The sequence below is a fragment of the Cupressus sempervirens genome, chromosome 3 (assembly GCF_028749045.1).
Source record: "Cupressus sempervirens isolate cs-2001-9-10 chromosome 3, ASM2874904v1, whole genome shotgun sequence".
Classification (NCBI taxonomy): Eukaryota; Viridiplantae; Streptophyta; class Pinopsida; order Cupressales; family Cupressaceae; genus Cupressus; species Cupressus sempervirens.
In genome coordinates this window covers 853,196,561-853,222,809 of record NC_143120.1, presented here as the reverse complement: position 1 = coordinate 853,222,809, position 26,249 = coordinate 853,196,561, and positions in this window count along the sequence as shown.

Here is a 26,249-nt window from a genome sequence, read left to right as displayed (position 1 = left end):
GTAGATCAAGGTACATCTATATCAAATTAAATATAAATATAACATGCATCATGTGTTTATATAAAGTGCCTATATAATATATGAATGTCTCTCTAGATGAAAGTCTAGAACAAATCATCGAGATAAAAAAAACTATATATCATCAAGTGCAGGACTATCATCACCACTCCTCCTCACAATGCATTCTGAAGACTAACTAGCATCAAGGTGCTCACTAGGATGTGTTGACCCCTATATATAAATTCAAGAGAAAGTGATATCAATACATACATACATTTAATCAAGAGAAAGTGATATTGAAATACATCTACACATAATCAAAACATAAATAAACATTTCCTGTCTACTACTGACATCATCCAATGAGTCTCGATGACATACAGAATCTAGCACCAAAGCTAGAGTAAAAATAGGCATGGCCCCCTACATTGTACATGTGCATGTGCAACACATCAAATTAAAATTTCTCCACATGATTACATTTGAATGTATGTGCATGATATACATACATGTACACAGACACACATGTCTAAATTAAATTAGTTTCAAATGATTGAAATTTTAACATGAACAAAAAATTTTTACCTGTGACTAGTGACTACATCTACATTGGCCCCATCACTAGTGACTGGCACATGTCCTAATAATGATGAGCCAAGTGGACTATGTGAATGAGATAGCATAGATGTAGAATCATCACGTGTCAATAAGTCAATCCATCCTGTGGTCGACAAGCTCAAATCAACATCATTAAGGCCCACATTTGAACTCTAAGCCTGCACTGTAACACTAGCTGAAGGGTACGTGGTATGTATATGTCTCTCTTGAGAAAAAGAGTAGTCAGTAGGTGGATCATCATGTGCACTACCACCATGACCACTACCTGATCGATGAGAGGAATATGGCTGAGGATGTGTCCTAATACTACCATGGACATGAGCTCAAACATCTGATATGGGTATGCCAAGATGCTCTAATACAAATCTATATGTATCTAATAGATCCTCAGCTAGACCAATCATAGTATCTTGTGCCAACACTCTAGTGAGACCCTCTAAGCTAGCCATTGAAGGGATGCCTGCTGCAGTGTACAAGTCTCCTAAAGATGAAGCATAGGATGATGATCTGGAACACCGATGATACATCTAATACTAACCAACCTCATCACTTGAAATAGATCTAATAGCTGTTGCAATCTCTCCAAATCCCTGAATGACCCCACGTAAGTAAGTGCTACGCATGGCCTCATCGGCTGATGGACCTAACAGAGGGGAAATAGTAGGTGCCCTCTCTCCGACAATTGATCTATGTGCCAGTGGGGGACGACCTAACTTCCTATCAGCCAATCTACCATGCCCTTGTCCTAAATGTCGTAGTAAATCTGTGTAGTTCACCACCCTATGTAAGTGAACCTCTGCATAAAGCTATCAGGAAAAATAGAGTGGAATTTGGTCATTATTTGGGTAATGACCATGGGCAGCAAGGAAGCATGGATATATCAATGCAGCCATCTGTGGATCTATACACTTAAGGGGAGAATACCCCTTCACATACTTTTTGGAAAGATAATGAGGAAAACATTCCCTCTTTAGGACATCTTTGGGCACCAAGCCCTGCACCTCCTAGAGTGAAAGACCAGAGGAGACCTCTTGTCTCTTACTATCAAGGACAGTCTGTATAGTATGTGTAGAATATGGGGCAGCGCCATGAATCTCATTTTGAATAAATGTCAGGCTGCATTAGATACTCTTGCATGTACCACTATAAACACTAGAGCATAAGCCACTAGTCAGGGATTCCTGATGTCTATGAATCTCCTGGTTAGTGCAATCATAGAGCTCCTGAGGTGGGATAGGTAGCTAATCACAGGGGACATGATGCTGGTCAGGGGGAATAGGCTGTTGCTCAGGGCTTGAGATAGGCTGCTTAGGCCCGCGTATAGTCTACTACTCAGGGCTCGGGATAGGCTTCTCGGGCCCAGGTATAGGCTACTCGAGGGGCACAGGCTGCTCGAGGGGGATAGAAGGTTGTTGATCAACCATATCAATGTATGTGGGTGTGTGTATAATGTGTAAACCTAAATATTAAAATTAAAATGTATGCCATTTAATAAACTTGAAATTTATATTAACATATGTATGTACAATTTGACAAAATTAAAAAACTTGTGTCTAAATTGTTTTAATAAAATTAAACATGTGTACATGTGTACATATATATAGAAGTCCTAAAACATAAATGAACATATACCTTAAAATAACTATATTTTAAAACACACATGTTGTTATATATAATGTTTGTAACTCAAGGACTTTTTAGGAACTACATGTGTGCAAGTTATATTTCTATCTAAGTTAGATTGAATGTTCAAAGGTTTTAGACATATGTGTGCACATAAACTTGTCAAGTGTAATTTAGATCCACGAAGTAAATAGGTGCATATATATGTATATATAGATATATGTGTATATGTACATGATATGTATATAATTTGCACATATATCTATCGTGTGTGTGTGTGTATGTGCATATGTGTGCATATATATAGACACATGTGTACATAATATGTGCAAATATAGATATCATGACATATACGCATATATAGATCTATATACATACATACATACATACATACATACATACATACATACATACATACATACATACATATATATAGATATATATATATATATATATATATACACTCTAGGATAAAGTTTAGGTTTAGGGTTTTGCATTGAGGTTAAATGGTGTGGTTGTTTAAATCATGGTTATCAAATTAGAGTTAAAAGTTTGAATAAAAATATAGTTAGGTTTGGGGATGGCTAGCATAAGTGTTACTAGTAATATTAACCTTTAGCGTCAAGGTCAAGTTTAACATCATGATTAAGGTTTGGGTTAGGTTAAATTGCATTAGTGATATAGTTAGATTTAGAATTATTCTTAGGTTAGAGAAATACTTTTCTTAATATTATTGTTAGCGTAACTTTCGTTATGATTAAGATTGTAGTTAAGGTCATGGTTTATGGTTAAGGCTATAATAAAGGAAAATGTTAGCATTCATATAATGCAGTGCCATGTAGGATTAGAGTTATGGCTTTGATTAGGGATAGGGTTACGATTAGTGTTTATATTATCTCTTAGTTAGGGAGAGAATTAGAATTTGGTTGGGTTGAGGTTTAGATATAGTTTGAAAATATTATTTGAGGTTAAGGTTAGGGTTTATATCATGGTTGGTCACAAATAGGGTTTGGGTTTAAATGACATACCTAGGTTTTATGTTTGGGTTATGGCTAGAGTCAACATTAGGCTTTATAGTTGAGGTTTTACATCACATGGTAAGGGTTTGGATTAGTGATATATAGTTAAATTTAGCATCGTCTTAGGTCAGAGAAATAATTATATTGGGGTTTTAAAAAATTAGGTTTAGCATTTTAGTTATGATTAAAATTGGACTAAAGTTTATAGTTGAAGTTAGAATTAATGTTAGAAATTTTTTTAAAGGTTGTGGAACTATGGCTAGTTTTAGAGTATAGATTAGGTAAAATAGTTAGAGTCTACTTAAATAAACTTTAAATTAAAAGATAATATAATATATTTAGATCTAATATGGATGAAAAATTATCCTTAAAAAATATCTTATTTGTGCATTAAGAGATCCACAATGACATTAGAGGCTTAAGCATGAATAGTAAAATAAAATATACAAAGAAACATATATTTAAATACTAAAAACATATAAATTTTAACTAAAACAACATAGGAAGGGAAAAAACAAGTGTTTCATATCTTTTCTGGATGGTTCATGAGGCGGATGCCGGTCTCTCTCTAACTTTTGATCGAAATAATGAGAAGACAACTGGCTGCGCCCCTATTTATTCAAGTGGATTAGAGTTTCGATCGAAAATATAGTCAAGTTTCGATCGAAACTTGACACTTGCACAGAAACCTGCGTCACCAAGTTTCGACCAAAACTTGACCATAGTTTCGATCAAAACTTTGGTTTTATGTTAGTTTCGATTGAAAGTCAAGTTTTTCTATCGAAAATTTTAAAATCAGTTTGATTAAAACTTCTTGGACAATTTTTGGCCTCCACGCTTTTTTGGAGGACTTTCTTCCTCCAAAAATGTGTAACCCACTATTGTGGGTTCACCCCACTACCTCATCTTGATGTCTCCTCTTTTCAAATCCTCTTCACCAATCGAAAGATATGACAGTCTACATAGTTAGTAAATGTCTCTCCAGTAGATTTGGCAATGTCTCACAGTTGTAGTTTTCAACAATCCCAAATTTTGTGTGTCCTATCGCCCAATCCCCTAATCAATGTTTAGTGGGTAACTACAGTTTCCCTTTTTTAGGGACACCCTTCATGAAATTAATGCTCAATAACCTATTGATGTTTCTTATTTTTCTAGAAAAGAATGTTGTTGAAAAAGTACAATTTCTTCCCAATATTAAACACTTCCATGACATCCAATATTTTTCTATCCATTGTGGTTCCCCTAATAAAAAATGTGTATTTTCTTAATTATTTAATTCATATTTCAAGCACATAGCTATATGAAGAGCACTGAATGTTTTATGCATCATCAATTTCCTTCCACAGTACATAGTTTATCTATTCCTTCTTTTAGCTATACCATTTTTTGGTGGAGTCCTTGGTACACTCATTTGTCTCTTGATTCCTTTTTCATTGGAGAATATGTTGAACTTATTTGATATGAATTTACCTTCTCTACCTGATCTCAAGCACTTTCGACTCTTTCATGATTCCTTTCAAACTCTAGAAAAATTTTCACTTAAATATTTGAAATGCATCAGATTTTTCTTTAAGAAACATCACAATCATCATTCTAGAAAAGGCATCAACAAATAGAATGAAATATTTATTACCATAATAGCTTTGCACTCCAATAGGACCATATAAATTAGTATGATCCAATTCCAAAATATCATTAGAAGAATAGGTATTGTTCTTGAAACTAGACTTTTTCATTTTACCCATTTAACATTGTTTGCACATCATTTTATCATGTTTTCTTAATCTTGATAACACTCTGACTCTTTTCATCATACTAATGCTTGCCAAGTTATCAAAGTTCACATTCCATAACCAAACATCTTCAAATTGGGAAAATAGACAAGTATCTTTAGATAGGTCTAGATAGAACAAGTTACCTCTTTTTTTCTCTCCACTTCCAATTAGTTCACTTGTAGCATCATAGATCTTTTCCGTCCTATTTTGGAATTTAATTTGGTAGCCCGAACTATTCAACTATTCCACACTCAAAAATTTATATTTTAAAACATAATCCCAATATACATTGTCACATATGATCTTAAATCTTTCTTTATAATTAATCCTTTACCTTTCACACAACATGGTCCATCATTAAAAAACTTAACACGACTTCCACTATAATGTTCTAGCTTCTCAAACTTACTTGTATCACTAGTCATATGGTGTGGGAAACCACTATCATTTATCAATTTATCATTTTTACTCACATATGAAGTCAATACATTTTCTCATCTTCATCATATTAAATCGTCTTTCATTACAACATAAACAACTTCTTCATCATGATCATCAAAATTACTATTAGAAACCATCTTCTTCAGCAATATAGTAAGATTTCTTACCTTTATCTTTGTAGTCGGGATGGTAAAATGTAAGAGATATAAGTACATAAAGTCAGAAACAAAAGCTGGAAAAGAATCAATAAGGTTATAATATGTTGTTGACTTTGCAAAGAATTACTCTTTCGTATCTCAAAAACAACTTCAAGTAGAATACTACTATATAGAGCAGGTTACGATGATGGTTCAAGTGTCTTATCAACATGCACAAATTGATCTGGATGGTGTGGAAAGTATAGATCAAGCACGAGTCATTAAAAAAGAGTATCACTTTTATATTAGTGATTACAAAGAACATGACACATATTTTGTGGAACATTGTTTTAAGACATTTTTTGAATATTTGAAAAACAAAAATAGAAAAATAGAAAAACATTTTGTATGGTTAGATGGATGTGCAACACAATTTAAATCAGCTAGACCATTTTATACATTATGTAGATATCATTGATACCTTAATATACCAAACATTTGGAATTTTTTTGAGAGTGGACATGGAAAGGGTGAGCATGATGGTGTAGGAGCTTGTATCAAATGTGCTTTAAGAAAGTGTCAAATGGACTATAAAGGATATCACAATAATAATGCTCATGATGTGGTTGAGTGGTGCAAAACACATTTTTCGGTGCCAACAAATATAGATAACACATCATCACAAGTGGATCAAGTCATACCATTTAGCGTGTTTTGGGAGGTGTCAGGTGTTGATAGAAGATCAATGCATGCATGCAAGAGGGTAGAGAAGAAACGATCTTTGCATTAAGTTATGAGTACAAATAGTAATGTGTGGTCATTGTACACAAGAGAATACTCATGTTTTTTTCCTAATTGTATTGATGAAGACTATGATGGTTGCATTAATCAAAAACATGGATATGTGGGTGAATGGACTTTGGCGCCACTAGCTGTTATTAATACGAATGAGTTTGAGGATGAAAACTATGATGATATTCCATTGATTTCTAGTGATTATAACCATATTTCAAGATTGATCAGAGTTGGTATGTATGAACTATATATATACCTGGACCATGTACATGTATACATTTTTCATAATTTTGGTTAATTTTTATTATATATATGTACTTATGGACATGATATTTATCCAAAATTTTGACATATATAAGTTTGTGTAGGAAATGTTTTTGCAGTCATGGTAGAATCAAAAAATGTAGAAGGTGCTAGCTATTATTTATTATGTTGCACCATGGAAAGAGAGATGCTAACAAAGACTGAAATAAGTGATGAAATTATTTTTCCCACAGGTTAGTATATAGTTGAATTATGTATATATGCACATGTCAAGTATCTATGTTTTTAATGAATTCAAATTCTTTGACTTAAATTCAAGATTGATGTATTTTTTAAATGTCTACATGTGCAGGTTCTGTTGTTGTACAAGGAACATATTTGAAGCAAATAAAAGTACTTAAAAATAGGATTCATTTCACCGATTATCAACCTAACAATAAGGTATATCAATATAGTAACCATATTATTTGCCACTGGTCTAAGTCTTCATCCAGTCAAAGGACCTAGAATACGTAAGTGGAAGCTCCATATTGATGATCGTGAGAAAATATTAAATGTTATCAAGAATGATTTAATCCACTTGATATGAGATAGAAACAACTCCTAATTTGAAATGTAACTCAAGAACAATTTGAAATTTGGTTGAACAATCGTTTGATCAATTTTAAATTTGGTGGAATAACTAATTTTCTAAATTGAACTTTTACTCTTTCATTTTTAACTCGATGTCTTGAATTAAAATTGTCATAAGGGGATGAAATTAGGAGTCTGTAAAATTAATTATATTGAACTTACTATTTCACTTAACTTGTAAATTTTAGGGCACATGTACGCTTTCAATTTAACTAATTACCTAACATGTGAGGCTTCAATTTTAGGACATGTGAGCTTTCAAGTTCAAATTGTGATTTGTTTAACTAAATTTTGAACATGTACATGTTTTAAGTTGGACTTGAATTAGAACATTGGGCTTAAGGGCCTGATAAAATTCTAGAATATTGGTGCAAATTAAAATTTCACTATGATTAAAATTTGAAATGTAACTCAAGAAAAATTTGAAATTGGGTTCAAACTATTTCAAATTTGGTTGAACAATTATTTGATCAATTTGAAATTTGGTTTCCAATAACTAATTTTCTAAATTGAACTTTTACTCTTTCATTTTTAACTCAATGTCTTGAATTCATTTAACTTTCTATTATATTGAACTTTCTATTTCATTTAACTTGTCAATTTTAGAACACATGTACGCTTTCAATTTAACTAATTAGGACATGTGCTTTCAATTTCAAGACATGTGAGCTTTCAATTTAACTAATTACCTCACATGTGAGCTTTCAATTTCCGGACGTGAGCTTTACAGTTCAAATTGCGATTTTTTTAATTAAATTTTGAACATGTACATGTTTTAAGTTGGACTTGAATTAAAACATTGGGCTTAAGGGCCCGATAAAATTTTAGAATATGTGTACAAATTAAAATTTCACTATGATTAAAATTTGAAATGTAACTCAAGAACAATTTGAACTTTGGTTCAAACTATTTCAAATTTGGTTGAACAATTATTTGATCAATTTGAAATTTGGTGTCCAATAACTAATTTTCTAAATTGAACTTTTACTCTTTCATTTTTAACTCAATGTCTTGAATGCATTTAACTTTCTATTATATTGAACTTTCTATTTCATTTAACTTGTCAATTCTAGAACACATGTACACTTTCAATTTACCTAATTAGGACATGTGCTTTCAATTTTGGGACATGTGAGCTTTCAATTTAACTAATTACCTGACATGTGAGCTTTCAATTTTAAGACATGTGAGCTTTTAATTTCAAATTGTGATTTTTTAAACTAAATTTTGAACATGTACATATTTTAAGTTGGACTTGAATTAGAACATTGGGCTTAAGGGCACAATAAAATTCTAGAATATGTGTACAAATTAAAATTTAACTATGATTAAAATTTGAAATGTAATGCAAGAAAAATTTGAAATTTGGTTCAAACTATTTCAAATTTGGTTGAACAATTATTTGATCAATTTCAAATTTTATGTCCAATAACTAATTTTCTAAATTGAACTTTTACTCTTTCATTTTTATCTCAATGTCTTGAATTCATTTAACTTTCTATTATATTGAATTTTCTATTTCATTTAAATTGTCAATTTTAGAACACATGTACGCTTTCAATTTAACTAATTAGGACATGTGCTTTCAATTTCAGTACATGTGAGCTTTCAATTTAACTAACTACCTCACATGTGAGCTTTCAACTTTAGGACATGTGAGCTTTCAAGTTTAAATTGTGATGTGTTTAACTAAATTTTGAACATGTACATGTTTTACGTTGGACTTGAATTAGAACATTGGGCTTAAGGGCCAATTGAAATTCTAGAATATGTGTACAAATTAAAATTTCAGTTTAATTAAAATTTGAAATGTAACTCAAGAACAATTTGAAATTTGGTTCAAGCTATTTCAAATTTGGTTGAACAATTATTTGATCAATTTGAAATTCGGTGTCCAATAACTAATTTTCTAAATTGAACTTTTACTCTTTCATTTTTAACTCAATATATTGAATTTATTTAACTTTCTATTATATTGAACTTTCTATTTCATTTAACTTGTCAATTCTAGAACACATGTACGGTTTCAATTTAACTAATTAGGACATGTGCTTTCAATTTTAGGACATGTGAGCTTTCAATTTAACTAATTACCTGACATGTGAGCTTTCAATTTTAGGACATGTGAGCTTTCAAGTTCAAATTGCGATTTGTTTAACTAAATTTTGACCATGTACATGTTTTAAGTTGGACTTGAATTAGAACATCGATAAAATTCTAGAATATGTGTACAAATTAAAATTTCACTATGATTAAAATTTAAAATGTAACTCAAGAACAGTTTGAAATTTGGTTCAAACTATTTCAAATTTGGTTGAACAATTATTTGTTCAATTTGAAATTTGGTGTCCAATAACTAATTTTCTAAATTGAAATTTTACTCTTTTATTTTTAACTCAATGTCTTGAATTCATTTAACTTTCTATTTCATTTAACTTTTCAATTTTAGAACACATGTACGCTTTCAATTTAACTAATTAGGACATGTGCTTTCAATTTCAGGAGATGTGAGCTTTCAATTTAACTAATTACTTGACATGTGAGCTTTCAATTTTAGGACATGTGAGCTTTCAAGTTCAAATTGTGATTTTTTAAACTAAATTTTGAACATGTACATGTTTTAAGTTGGACTTGAATTAGAACATTGGGATTAAGGGCTCGATAAAATTCTAGAATATGTGTACAAATTAAAATTTCACTATCAGTAAAATTTGAAATGTAACGCAAGAACAATTTGAAATTTGGTTTGAACTATTTCAAGTTTGGTTGAACAATTATTTGATCAATTTGAAATTTGGTATCCAATAACTAATTCTCAAAATTGAACTTTTAATTTTCAATTTTAACTCGATGTCTTGAATTCATTTAACTTTCTATTATATTGAACTTTCTATTTCATTTAACTTTTCAATTTTAGAACACATGTACGCTTTCAATTTAGCTAATTAGGATATGTTCTTTCAATTTCAGGACATGTGAGCTTTCAATTTAACTAATTACCTAACATGTGAGCTTTCAAGTTCAAATTGCAATTTTTTAAACTAAATTTTTAACATGTACATGTTTTAAGTTGGACTTGAATTAGAAGATTGGGCTTAAGGGCCCGATAAAATTCTCGAATATGTGTACAAATTAAAATTTCACTATGATTAAAATTTGAAATGTAACTCAAGAACAATTTCAAATTTGGTTCAAACTATTTCAAATTTGGTTGAACAATTATTTGATCAGTTTGAAATTTGGTGTCCAATAACTAATTTTCTAAATTGAACTTTTACACTTTCATTTTTAACTCAATGTCTTGAATTCATTTAACTTTCTATTTCATTTAACTTGTCAATTTTAGAACATATGTATGCTTTCAATTTAACTAATTAGGACATGTGAGCTTTCAATTTAACTAATTACCTAACATCTAAGCTTTCAATTTTAGGACATGTGAGCTTTGAAGCTCAAATTGTGATTTGTTTAACTAAATTTTGAACATGTACATGTTTTAAGTTGGACTTGAATTAGAAGATTGGGCTTAAGGCCCCGATAAAATTCTAGAATATGTGTACAAATTAAAATTTCACTATGATTAAAATTTGAAATGTAACTCAAGAACAATTAGAAATTTGGTTCAAACTATTTCAAATTTTGTTGAACAATTATTTGATCAATTTGAAATTTGGTGTCCAATAACTAATTTTCTAAATTGAACTTTTAATCTTTCATTTTTAACTTAGTGTCTTGAATTTATTTAACTTTCTTTTATATTGAACTTTCTATTTCATTTAACTTGTCAATTTTAGAACACATGTACACTTTCAATTTAACTAATTAGGACATGTGTTTTCAATTTCAGAACATGTGAGCTTTAAATTTAACTAATTACCTAACATGTGAGCTTTCAATTTTAGGACATGTGAGCTTTCAAGTTCAAATTACGATTTGTTTAACTAAATTTTGAACATGTACATGTTTTAAGTTGGACTTGAATTAGAGCATTGGGCTTAAGGGCCTGATAAAATTCTAGAATATGTGTACAAAGTAAAATTTCAGTATGATTAAAATTTGAAATTTAACTCGAGAACAATTTGAAATTTGGTTCAAACAATTTCAAATTTTGTTGAATAATTATTTGATCAATTTGAAATTTCGTGTCCAATAACTAATTTTCTAAATTGAACTTTTACTCTTTCATTTTTAACTCAATGTCTTGAATTCATTTAAGTTTCTATTATATTGAACTTTCTATTTAATTTAACTTGTAAATTATAGAACACATGTACGCTTTCAATTTAACTAATTACCTGACATGTGAGCTTTCAATTTTAGGACTTGTGAGCTTTCAAGTTCAAATTGCCATTTGTTTAACTAAATTTTGAACATGTACATGTTTTAAGTTGGACTTGAATTAGAACATTGGGCTTAAGGGCCGAATAAAAATCTAGAATATGTGTAGAAATTAAAATTTCACTATGATTAAAATTTGAAATGTAGCTCAAGAACAATTTGAAATTTGTTTCAAACTATTTCAAATTTGGTTGAACAATTATTTGAAATTTGGTGTCTAATAACTAATTTTCTAAATTGAACTTTTACTCTTTCATTTTTAACTCAATGTCTTGAATTCATTTAACTTTCTATTATATTGAACTTTCTATTTCATTTAACTTGTCAATTTTAGAACACATGTACACTTTCAATTTAACTAATTAGGACATGTGCTTTCAATTTTAGGACATGTGAGCTTTCGATTTAACTAATTACTTGACATGTCAGCTTTCAAGTTTAAATTACAATTTGTTTAAACTAAATTTTGAACATGTACATGTTTTAAGTTGGACTTGAATTTTAGATCATTGGGGTTAAGGGAATGAAATTCTAGGATATGTGTACAAATAAAAGGGATGAGTTCTATAGATTTACTTGAGTTAGGAATTGTGTACAACTAGTTACCTGATACTTGAACATTTAATACATTATATATTACCAGACATTTAAATTACATGAACTATTTATATATATATATTTCTAAATTTAATCAATATATTAAACATGTGTACATATCTAAGTAAATTACTTACATATCTTAGATAGAAACAATTTATAATATACTAGATCTAAATCTATAATGTACATTAGATTCCACAACATAATGTAACATGTATCATTCATCTCGAGAACAAATTAAAAAAACATGTATCTATCTAGAGATCTATCAGAAGATAATATCAAATATAAATACTGTGCACACATGTAGACATGTAGATCCAGGTACATCTATATCAAATAAAATATAAATATAACATGCATCGTGTGTGTGTGTATAAAGTGCCTATCTAATATATGAATGTCTCTCTAGATGAAAGTCTAGAACAAATCATATAGATAAAAAAAACTATAGATCATCAGCTACAGGACTATCATCACCACTCCTCCTCACAATGCGGTCTGAAGACTGACTAGCATCAAGGTGCTCACTAGGATGTGTTGACCCCTATATATAAATTCAAGAGAAAGCGATACCAATACATACATACATTTAATCAAGAGAAAGTGATATTGAAATACATGTACACATAATCAAAACATAAATAAACACTACCTGTCCACTATTGACATCATCCAATGAGTCTCAATGAAATACACAATCTGGCATCAAAGCTGGAGGAAAAAGAGGCATGTCCCCCTACATTGTACATGTGCACGTGCAACAAATCAAATTAAAATTTCTCTACATGATTACATTTGAATGTATGTGCATGATATACATACATGTACATACATGCACATGTCTAAATTAAATTAATTTCAAATGATTGAAATTTTAACATGAGGGTATGTGCAGGATCATGGTGTGCCAAAAAGTGGCGATGTGAAAAAAAAGATTTTGAAGACGCCTAAAAGCGCTTCAAAATTCGCTCTGACTTTTTTTTACCTATCCAGGAACCAAACCTGGAAGGTTAAGCTGAGCCTTATCGGATATCCGATATCATATTGGATATCCGATTTGATATTGGATATCCGATTTTAAATCCAATATCCGACTAATAATTAAAATCATATAATAGTATGATATATTATTTAATATTATTATTATTGATATAAAATAATAATAATATTATTAAATAATATATCATACTATTATATTATAATAATAATATTATTATTTAATATTATTATTATAATAATTATTATAATATAATATAATAATATTATTATAATTATTATTATACTATAATATAATAATATTATTATTATAATAATTATTATACTATAATAATAATATTATAATAACATATTATATTATAATAATATAATATAATATTTCATATATTATAATATATAGTAATGTAATATAATATATATATATATATATAATATAATATAATATAATAATAAAAAGTAATATCTTATAATATAATATATAATAAAAAAGTATAATATATTATAAATTATATTAATATAGTATAATAATAATATTTTATATTATAATCTATAGTAAATTAATATAATAAATATAAAATATAATATAAAAATATATAAAATGTAATATATATGTTATATTATATGAACAATTCGAATATGTCCCTGGGGTCATATGACCCCTAGGGACATATGTCGTCGTTCAATGGGTCAAAGAGGGTCATAGGTCACCCTATGACCCCCTTTGACCCATATTACCCATTCGAATATGTCTCTTTGGGTCCAAGGACCCCTAGGGACATATGTCGTCGTTTAATGGGTCAAAGAGGGTCATAGGTCACCTTATGACCCCCTTTGACCCATAATACCCATTCGAATATGTCCCTAGGGGTCCCAAGACTCCTAGAGACATATGTCATCGTTTAATGGGTCAAAGCGGGTCATAGGTCACCCTATGACCCCTTTTGACCCATATGTACGATTCGAATATGTCCCTAGGGGTCCTAGGACCCCTAGAGACATATGTCGTTGTTTAATGGATCAAAGAGGGTCATAGGTAACCCTATGACCCCCTTTGACCCATATGAACGATTCGAATATGTCCCTAGGGGTCCGAGGACCCCTAGGGACATATGTCGTCGTTTAATGGGTCAAAGAGGATCATAGGTCACCCTATGACCCTCTTTGACCCATATAAACGATTCGAATATGTCCCTAGGGGTCTGACGACACCTAGGGACATATGTCATCGTTTAATGGGTCAAAGAGGGTCATAGGTTACCCTATAATCCCATTTGATCCATATTACCCATTCGAATATGTCCCTAAGGGTCCTAGGACCCCTATGGACATATGTCGTCGTTTAACAGGTCAAAGGGGGTCATAGGTCACCCTATGACCCCATTTGACCAATATGAACAATTCGAATATGTCCCTAGGGGTCCAAGGACCCCTAGAGAAATATGTCATCGTTTAATGAGTCAGAGAGGGTCATAGGTCACCCTATGACCCCCTTTGACGCATATTACCCATTCAAATATGTCCCTAGGGGTCCTAGGACCCCTAGACACATATATCGTCGTTTAATGGGTCAAAGAGGGTCATACGTCACCCTATGACCCCCTTTGACCCATATGAACGATTGGAATATGTCCCTAGGGGTCCTAGGACCCCTAGGGAAATATGTCATCGTTTAATGGGTCAAAGAGGGTCATAGGTCACCCTATGACCCCCTTTGACACATATTACCCATTCGAATATGTCCCTAGAGGTCCTAGGACCCCTAGGGACATATGTCATCGTTTAATGGGTCAAAGAGGGTCATAGGTCACCCTATGACCCCATTTGACCCATATTACCCATTTGAATATGTCCCTTGGGGTCCGAGGACCCCTAGGGACATATGTCGTCATTTAATGGGTCAAAGAGGGTCATAGGTCACCCTATGACCCCCTTTGACCCATAATACCCATTCGAATATGTCACTAGGGGTCCTAGGACCCCTAGCGACATATGTCATCGTTTAATGGGTCAAAGGGGGTCATAGGTCACCCTATGACCCCCTTTCACCCATATTACCCATTCAAATATGTCCCTAGGGGTCCTAGGACCCCCAGCGACATATCTCGTCATTTAATGGGTCAGAGAGGGTCATAGGTCACCCTATGACCCCCTTTGACCCATATTACCCACTCGAATATGTCCCTAGGGGTCCTAGGACCCCTAGAGACATATATCATCGTTTAATGGGTCAAAGAGGGTCATAGGTCACCCTATGACCCCCTTTGACGCATATGTATGATTCGAATATGTCCCTAGGGGTCCTAGGACCCCTAGAGACATATGTCATCATTTAAAGGGTCAAAGAGGGTCATAGGTTACCCTATGACCCCATTTGACCCATATTACCTATTCGAATATATCCCTAGGGGTCCTAGGACCCCTAAGGACATATGTCGTCATTTAATACATCAAAGGGAGTCATAGGTCACCCTATGACCCCCTTTGACTCATATGAACGATTCAAATATGTCCCTAGGGGTCCTAGGAACCCTAAGGACATATGTTGTCGTTTAATGGGTCAAAGGGGGTCATAGGTCACCCTATGACCCCCTTTGACCTATATGAATGATTAGAATATGTCCCTAGGGTCCTAGGACCCCTACGGACATATGTCATCGTTTAATGGGTCAAAGAGGGTCATAGATCACCCTATGACCCCATTTGACCCATATTACCCATTCGAATATGTCCCTTGGGGTCCGAGGACCCCTAGGGACATATGTCATCATTTAATGGGTCAAAGAGGGTCATAGGTCACCCTATGACCCCCTTTGACCCATATTACCCATTCGAATATGTCGCTAGGGATCTTAGGACCCATAGAGACATATATCGTCGTTTAATGCGTCAAGAGGGTCATAGGTCACCCTATGACCCCCTTTGACCCATATGAACGATTCGAATATGTCCCTAAGGGTACTAGGACCCCTAGAGACATATGTCATTATTTAATGGGTCAAAGAGGGTCATAGGTTACCCTATGACCCCATTTGACCCATATTACCCATTCGAATATGTCCCTAGGGGTCCGAGGACCCCTAGAGACATATATCATCGTTTAATGGGTCAAGAGGGTCATAGGTCACCCTATGCCCCCCTTTGACCCATATGAACAATTCGAATATGTCCCTAGGGGTCCTAGGACCCCTAGAGACATATGTTGTCGTTTAATGGGTCAAAGAGGGTCATAGGTTACCCTATGAGCCTATTTGACCTATATTACCCATTCGAATATGTCCCTAGGGGTACTAGGACACCTATGGATATATGTCGTCGTTTAATGGGTCAAAGGAAGTCATAGGTCACCCTATGACCCCCTTTGACTCATATGAATGATTCGAATATGTCCCTAGGGGTCCTATGACCCCTAGGGACATATGTCGTCGTTTAATCGGTGAAAGGGGGTCATAGGTCACCCTATGACCCCCTTTGACTCATGTGAACTATTCAAATATGTCCCTATGGTCCTAGGACCCCTAGGGACATATGTCATCGTTTAATGGGTCAAAGGGGGTCATAGGTCACCCTATGACCCCCTTTGACTCATATGAATGATTCAAATATGTCCCTAGGGGTCCTAGGACCCCTAGGGACATATGTCGTAATTTAATGAGTCAAAGGGGTTTATAGATCACCCTATGACCCCATTTGACCCATATGAACCATTCGAATATGTCCCTAGGGTCCTAGGACCCCTAGGGACATATCTCTTCGTTTAATGGGTCAAAGAGGGTCATATGTCACCCTATGACCCCCTTTGACTCATATTACCCATTCGAATATGTCCCTAGGCGTCCTAGGACCCCTAGGGACATATGTCGCCGTTTAATGGATCAACGAGGGTTAGAGGTCACCCTATGACCCCCTTTGACTCATATTACCCATTCGAATATGTCCCTAGGGGTCCTAAGACCCTGAGGGACATATATCATCGTTTAATGGGTCAAAAGGGTCATAGGTCACCCTATGACCCCCTTTGACCTATATGAACGATTCGAATATGTCCCTAGGGGTCCTAGGACCCCAAGAGACATATGTCGTCATTTAATGGGTCAAAAAGGGTCATAGGTTACCCTATGAGCCCATTTGACCCATATTACCCATTGGAATATGTCCCTAGGGGTCCTAGTACCCCTAGGGATATATGTCGTCGTTTAATGGGTCAAAGGGGGTCATAGGTCACACTACGACCCCCTTTGACTCATATGAATGATTCAAATATGTCCCTAGGGGTCCTAGGACCCCTAGGGACATATGTCGTCGTTTAATAAGTCAAAGTGGGTCATAGGTCAACCTATGACCCCCTTTGACCTATATGAATGATTCAAATATGTCCCTAGGGTCGTAGGACCCCTAGGGACATATGTCGTCATTTAATGGGTCAAAGAGGGCCATAGGTCACCCTATCGCCCCCTTTGACCCATATTACACATTCGAATATGTTCTTTGGGGTCCGAGGACCCCTAGGGACATATGTCATCATTTAATGGGTCAAAGAGGGTCATAGGGTGACCTATGACCCCGTTTGACCCATATTACCCATTCAAATATGTCCTTAGGGGTCTTAGGACCCTTAGAGACATATATCGTCGTTTAATGAGTCAACAGGGTCATAGGTCACCCTATGGCCCCCTTTGACCCATACGAACGATTCGAATATGTCCCTAGGGGTCCTAGGACCTCTAGTGACATATGTCATCGTTTAATGGGTCAAAGAGGGTCATAGGTTACCCTATGACCTCATTTGACCCATATTACCCATTTAAATATGTCCCTAGGGGTCCTAGGACCCCTAGGGACATATGTCGTCATTTAATTGGTCAAAGGGGGTCATAGGTCACCCTATGACCCCCTTTGACCCATATGAACAATTCGAATATGTTCCTAGGCTCCTAAGACCCTTAGGGACATATGTCGTCATTTAATAGGTCAAAGAGGGTCATAGGTCACCCTATGACCCCCTTTGACCCATATTACCCATTCGAATATGTCTCTTGGGGTCCAAGGACCCATAGGGACATGTGTCATTGTTCAATGGGTTAAAGAGGGCCATAGGTCACATTATGACCCACTTTGACTCATAATACACATTCGAATATGTCTCTAGGGGTCATAGGACCCCTCGAGACATATGTCGTCGTTTAATGGGTCAAAGATCCTTTGACCCATATGTACGATTCGAATATGTCCCTAGGGTTCCTAGGACCCCTAGGAACATATGTCGTCATTTAATGGGTCAAAGAGGGTCACAGGTCACCCTATGACCCCCTTTGACCCATATGAACGGTTCGAATATGTCCCTAGGTGTTCGAGGACCCCTAGGGACATATGTCATCATTTAATGGGTCAAAGAGGGTCATAGGTCACCCTATGACCCCCTTTGACCCATAATACCCATTCGAATATGTCACTAGGGGTCCTAGGACCCCTAGCGACATATGTCGTCGTTTAATGGGTCAAAGGGGGTCATAGGTCACCCTATGACCCCCTTTCACGCATATTACCCACTCGAATATGTCCCTAGGGGTCCTAGGACATCCAGCGACATATCTCATCGTTTAATGGGTCAGAGAGGGTCATAGGTCACCCTATGACCCCCTTTGACCCATATTACCCACTCGAATATGTCCCTAGGGGTCCTAGGACCCCTAGAAACATATACCCCATTTGACCCATATTACCCACTCGAATATGTCCCTAGGGGTCCTAGAACCCCTAGAGACATATATCATCGTTTAATGGGTCAAAGAGGGTCACAAGTCACCCTATGACCCCCTTTGACCCATATGTACGATTCGACTATGTCTCTAGGCGTCCTAGGACCCTTAGAGACATATGTCGTCATTTAAAGGGTCAAAAAGGGTCATAGGTTACCCTATGACCGCATTTGACCCATATTACCTATTCGAATATATCCCTAGGGGTCCTAGGACCCCTAAGCACATATGTCATCATTTAATACATCAAAGGGGGTCATAGGTCACCCTATGACCCCCTTTGACTCATATGAATGATTCAAATATGTCCCTAGGGTTCCTAGGACCCCTAAGGACATATGTTGTCATTTAATGGGTCAAAGGGGGTCATAGGTCACCCTATGACCCCCTTTGACCTATATGAACGATTGGAATATGTCCCTAGGGTCATAGGACCCCTAGGGACATATGTTGTCGTTTAATGGGTCAAAGAGGGTCATAGGTCACCCTATGAACCCATTTGACCCATATTACCCATTACAATATGTCCCTTGGGGTCCGAGGACCCCTAGGGACATATGTCATCATTTAATGGGTCAAAGAGGGTCATAGGTCACATTATGACCCCCTTTGACCCATATTACCCATTCGAATATGTCGCTAGGGGTCTTAGGACCCATAGAGACATATATCGTCGTTTAATACGTCAAGAGACCTATGACCCCCTTTGACCCATATGAACGATTCAAATATGTCCCTAGGGGTCCTAGGACCCCTAGAGACATATGTCATTATTTAATGGGTCAAAGAGGGTCATAGGTTACCCTATGACCCCATTTGACCCACATTACCCATTCGAATATGTCCCTAGGGGTCCGAGGACCCCTAGAGACATATATCATCGTTTAATGGGTCAAGAGGGTCATAGGTCACCCTATGCCCCCCTTTGACCCATATGAACGATTCGAATATGTCCCTAGGGGTCCTAGGACCCCTAGAGACATATGTCGTCGTTTAATGGGTCAAAAAGGGTCATAGGTTACCCTATGAGCCCATTTGACCTATATTACCCATTCGAATATGTCCCTAGGGGTACTAGGAAACCTCTGGATATATGTCGTCATTTAATGGGTCAAAGGGGGTCATAGGTCACCCTATCACCCCCTTTGACTCATATGAATGATTCAAATATGTCCCTAGGGGTCCTATGACCCCTAGGGACATATGTCATCGTTTAATGGGTCAAAGGGGGTCATAGGTCACCCTATGACCCCCTTTGACCCATGAGAACGATTCGAATATGTCCCTATGGTCCTAGGACACCTAGGGACATATGTCGTCGTTTAATGGGTCAAAGGGGGTCATAGGTCACCCTATAACCACCTTTGACTCATATGAACGATTCAAATATGTCCCTAGGGGTCCTAGGACCCCTAGGGACATATGTCGTAATTTAATGAGTCAAAGGGGGTCATAGGTCACCCTATGACCCCATTTGACCCATATGAACCATTCAAATATGTCCCTAGGGTCCTAGGACCCCTAGGGACATATCTCTTCGTTTAATGGGTCAAAGAGGGTCATAGGTCACCCTATGACCCCCTTTGACCCATATGAACGATTCGAATATGTCCCTAGGGGTCTTAGGACCCCTAGAGACATATGTCGTCATTTAATGGGTCAAAGAGGGTCATAGGTTACCCTATGACCCCATTTGACCCATATTACCCATTGGAATATGTCCCTAGGGGTCTTAGTACCCCTAGGGACATATGTCGTCATTTAATGGGTCAAAGGGGGTCATAGGTCACACTACGACCCCCTTTGACTCATATGAATGATTCAAATATGTCCCTAAAGGTCTTACGACCCCTAGCGACATATGTCGTCATTTAATGAGTCAAAGTGGGTCATAGGTCACCCTATGATCCCCTTTGACCCATATGAACGATTCAAATATGTCCCTAGGGTCCTAGGACCCCTAGGGACATATGTCGTCGTTTAATGGGTCAAAGAGGGTCACAAGTCACCCTATGACCCCCTTTGACCCATATGAACGATTCGAATATGTCCCTAGGTGTCCAAGGACCCCTAGAGACATATATCGTCGTTTAATGGGTCAAAAGGGTCATAGGTCACCCTATGACCCCCTTTGACCCATATGAACGATTCGAATATGTCCCTATGGGTCCTAGGACCCCTAGAGACATATGTCATCATTTAATGGGTCAAAGAGGGTCATAGGTTACCCTATGACCCCATTTGACCCATATTATCCATTGGAATATGTCCATAGGGGTCCTAGTACCCCTAGGGACATATGTCGTCGTTTAATGGGTCAAAGGGGGTCATAGGTCACACTACGACCCCCTTTGACTCATATGAACGATTCAAATATGTCCCTAAAGGTCCTAGGACCCCTAGGGACATATGTCGTCGTTTAATGGGTCAAAGAGGGTCACAACTCACCCTATGACCCCCTTTGACCCATATGAACGATTCGAATATGTCCCTAGGTGTCCGAGGACCACTAGGAACATATGTCATCATTTAATGGGTCGAAGAGGGTCATAGGTCACCCTATGAACCTCTTTGACCCATATGAAAGATTCGAATATGTCCCTAGGGGTCTGAGGACCCCTAGGGACATATGTCATTTTTTAATGGATCAAAGAGGGTCATAGGTTACCCTATGACCCCATTTGACCCATATTACCCATTCGAATATGTCCGGGTCCTAGGAACCCTAGAGACATATATCGTCATTTAATGGGTCAAAGAGGGTCATAGGTCACCCTATGACCCCCTTTGACCACTGTGAACGATTGGAATATGTCCCTAGGGGTCCTAGGACCCCTAGGGACATATGTCGTTGTTCAATGGGTTAAAGAGGGTCATAGGTCACCCTATGACCCCCTTTGACCCATATTACCCATTCGAATATGTCCCCAGAGGTCCTAGGACCCCTAGGGACATATGTCGTCATTTAATGGGTCAAAGGGGGTCATAGGTCACCCTATGACCCCGAGGGACATATGCCGTAATTTAATGGGTCAAAGGGGATCATAGGTCACCCTATGACCCCATTTGACCCATATGAACCATTCGAATATGTCCCTAGGGTTTTAGGACCCCTAGGGACATATTTTTTTGCTTAATGGGTCAAAGACCTATGACCCCCTTTGATCGATATTACCCATTCGAATATGTCCCTAGGGGTCCTAGGACCCCTAGGCAAATATGTCGTCGTTTAATGGGTCAAAGAGGGTCATAGGTCACCCTATGACCCCCTTTGACCCATATTACCCGTTCGAATATATCCCTAGGGGTCCTAGGACCCCTAGAGACATATATCGTCATTTAACGGGTCAAGAGGGTCATAGGTCACCATATGACCCCCTTTGACCCATATGAACGATTCGAATATGTCCCTAGGGCTCCTAGGACCCCTAGAGACATATTTCGTCATATAATGGGTCAAAGACGGTCATAGGTTACCCTATGACCCCATTTGACCCATATTACCCATTCGAATATGTCTCTAGGGGTCCTAGGACCCCTAGGGACATATGTCGTCATTTAATGGGTCAAAGGGGGTCATAGGTCAACCTACGACCCCCTTTGACTCATATGAACGATTCAAATATGTCCCTAGGGGTCCTAGGAGCCCTAGGGACATATGTCATCGTTTAATGAGTCAAAGGGGGTCATAGGTCACCCTATGACCCCCTTTGACCCATATGAACGATTCGAATATGTCCCTAGGGTCCTAGGACCCCTAGGGATATATGTCACCATTTAATGGTTTAAAGAGGGTCATAAGTCACCCTATGACCCCATTTGACCCATATTACCCATTCAAATATGTCCCTTGGGGTCCGAGGACCCCTAGGGACATATGTCATCATTTAATGAGTCAAAGAGGGTCATAGGTCACCCTATGACCCCCTTTGACACATATTACCCATTCGAATATGTCCCTAGGGGTCTTGGGACCCATAGAGACATATATCGTCGTTTAATACGTCAAGAGGGGCATAGGTTACCCTATGACCCCCTTTGACCCATTTGAACGATTCAAATATGTCCCTAGGGGTCCTAGGACCCCTAGAGACATATGTCATTATTTAATGGGTCAAAGAGGGTCATAGGTTACCCTATGACCCCATTTGACCCATATTACCCATTCGAATATGTCCCTAGGGCTCCGAGGACCCCTAGAGACATATATTATCGTTTAATGGGTCAAGAGGGTCATAGGTCACCCTATGCCCCCCTTTGACCCGTATGAATGATTCGAATATCTCCCTAGTGGTCCTAGGACCCCTAGACACATATGTCATCTTTTAATGGGTCAAAGAGGGTCATAGGTTACCCTATGAGCCCATTTGACCCATATTACCCATTCGAATATGTCCCTAGGGGTCTTAGGACACCTATGGATATATGTCGTCGTTTAATGGATCAAATGGGGTCATAGGTCACCCTATGACCCCCTTTGACTCATATGAATGATTCAAATATGTCCCTAGGGGTCCTATGACCCCTAGGGACATATGTCGTCGTTTAATGGGTCAAAGGGGGTCATACGACACCCTATGACACCCTTTGACCCATGTGAACCATTCGAATATGTCCATAGGGTTCTAGGACCCCTAAGGACATATGTCGTCATTTAATGGGTCAAAGGGGGTTATAGGTCACCTTATGACCCCCTTTGACTCATATGAATGATTCAAATATGTCTCTAGGGGTCCTAGGACCCCTACTGACATATGTCGTAATTTAATGAGTCAAAGGGGGTCATAGGTCACCCTATGACCCAATTTGACCCATATGAACCATTCGAATATGTCCCTAGGGTCTTAGGACCCTAAGGACATATGTCTTCGTTTAATGGGTCAAAGAGTGTCATAGGTCACACTACGACCCCCTTTGACTCATATGAACGATTCAAATATGTCCCTAAAGGTCCTAGGACCCCTAGGGACATATGTCGTCGTTTAATGGGTCAAAGAGGGTCACAACTCACCCTATGACCCCCTTTGACCCATATGAACGATTCGAATATGTCCCTAGGTGTCCGAGGACCACTAGGAACATATGTCATCATTTAATGGGTCGAAGAGGGTCATAGGTCACCCTATGAACCTCTTTGACCCATATGAAAGATTCGAATATGTCCCTAGGGGTCTGAGGACCCCTAGGGACATATGTCATTTTTTAATGGATCAAAGAGGGTCATAGGTTACCCTATGACCCCATTTGACCCATATTACCCATTCGAATATGTCCGGGTCCTAGGAACCCTAGAGACATATATCGTCATTTAATGGGTCAAAGAGGGTCATAGGTCACCCTATGACCCCCTTTGACCACTGTGAACGATTGGAATATGTCCCTAGGGGTCCTAGGACCCCTAGGGACATATGTCGTTGTTCAATGGGTTAAAGAGGGTCATAGGTCACCCTATGACCCCCTTTGACCCATATTACCCATTCGAATATGTCCCCAGAGGTCCTAGGACCCCTAGGGACATATGTCGTCATTTAATGGGTCAAAGGGGGTCATAGGTCACCCTATGACCCCGAGGGACATATGCCGTAATTTAATGGGTCAAAGGGGATCATAGGTCACCCTATGACCCCATTTGACCCATATGAACCATTCGAATATGTCCCTAGGGTTTTAGGACCCCTAGGGACATTTTTTTTGCTTAATGGGTCAAAGACCTATGACCCCCTTTGATCGATATTACCCATTCGAATATGTCCCTAGGGGTCCTAGGACCCCTAGGCAAATATGTCGTCGTTTAATGGGTCAAAGAGGGTCATAGGTCACCCTATGACCCCCTTTGACCCATATTACCCGTTCGAATATATCCCTAGGGGTCCTAGGACCCCTAGAGACATATATCGTCATTTAACGGGTCAAGAGGGTCATAGGTCACCATATGACCCCCTTTGACCCATATGAACGATTCGAATATGTCCCTAGGGCTCCTAGGACCCCTAGAGACATATTTCGTCATATAATGGGTCAAAGACGGTCATAGGTTACCCTATGACCCCATTTGACCCATATTACCCATTCGAATATGTCTCTAGGGGTCCTAGGACCCCTAGGGACATATGTCGTCATTTAATGGGTCAAAGGGGGTCACAGGTCAACCTACGACCCCCTTTGACTCATATGAACGATTCAAATATGTCCCTAGGGGTCCTAGGAGCCCTAGGGACATATGTCATCGTTTAATGAGTCAAAGGGGGTCATAGGTCACCCTATGACCCCCTTTGACCCATATGAACGATTCGAATATGTCCCTAGGGTCCTAGGACCCCTAGGGATATATGTCACCATTTAATGGTTTAAAGAGGGTCATAAGTCACCCTATGACCCCATTTGACCCATATTACCCATTCGAATATGTCCCTTGGGGTCCGAGGACCCCTAGGGACATATGTCATCATTTAATGAGTCAAAGAGGGTCATAGGTCACCCTATGACCCCCTTTGACACATATTACCCATTCGAATATGTCCCTAGGGGTCTTGGGACCCATAGAGACATATATCGTCGTTTAATACGTCAAGAGGGGCATAGGTTACCCTATGACCCCCTTTGACCCATTTGAACGATTCAAATATGTCCCTAGGGGTCCTAGGACCCCTAGAGACATATGTCATTATTTAATGGGTCAAAGAGGGTCATAGGTTACCCTATGACCCCATTTGACCCATATTACCCATTCGAATATGTCCCTAGGGCTCCGAGGACCCCTAGAGACATATATTATCGTTTAATGGGTCAAGAGGGTCATAGGTCACCCTATGCCCCCCTTTGACCCGTATGAATGATTCGAATATCTCCCTAGTGGTCCTAGGACCCCTAGAGACATATGTCATCTTTTAATGGGTCAAAGAGGGTCATAGGTTACCCTATGAGCCCATTTGACCCATATTACCCATTCGAATATGTCCCTAGGGGTCTTAGGACACCTATGGATATATGTCGTCGTTTAATGGATCAAATGGGGTCATAGGTCACCCTATGACCCCCTTTGACTCATATGAATGATTCAAATATGTCCCTAGGGGTCCTATGACCCCTAGGGACATATGTCGTCGTTTAATGGGTCAAAGGGGGTCATACGACACCCTATGACACCCTTTGACCCATGTGAACCATTCGAATATGTCCATAGGGTTCTAGGACCCCTAAGGACATATGTCGTCATTTAATGGGTCAAAGGGGGTTATAGGTCACCTTATG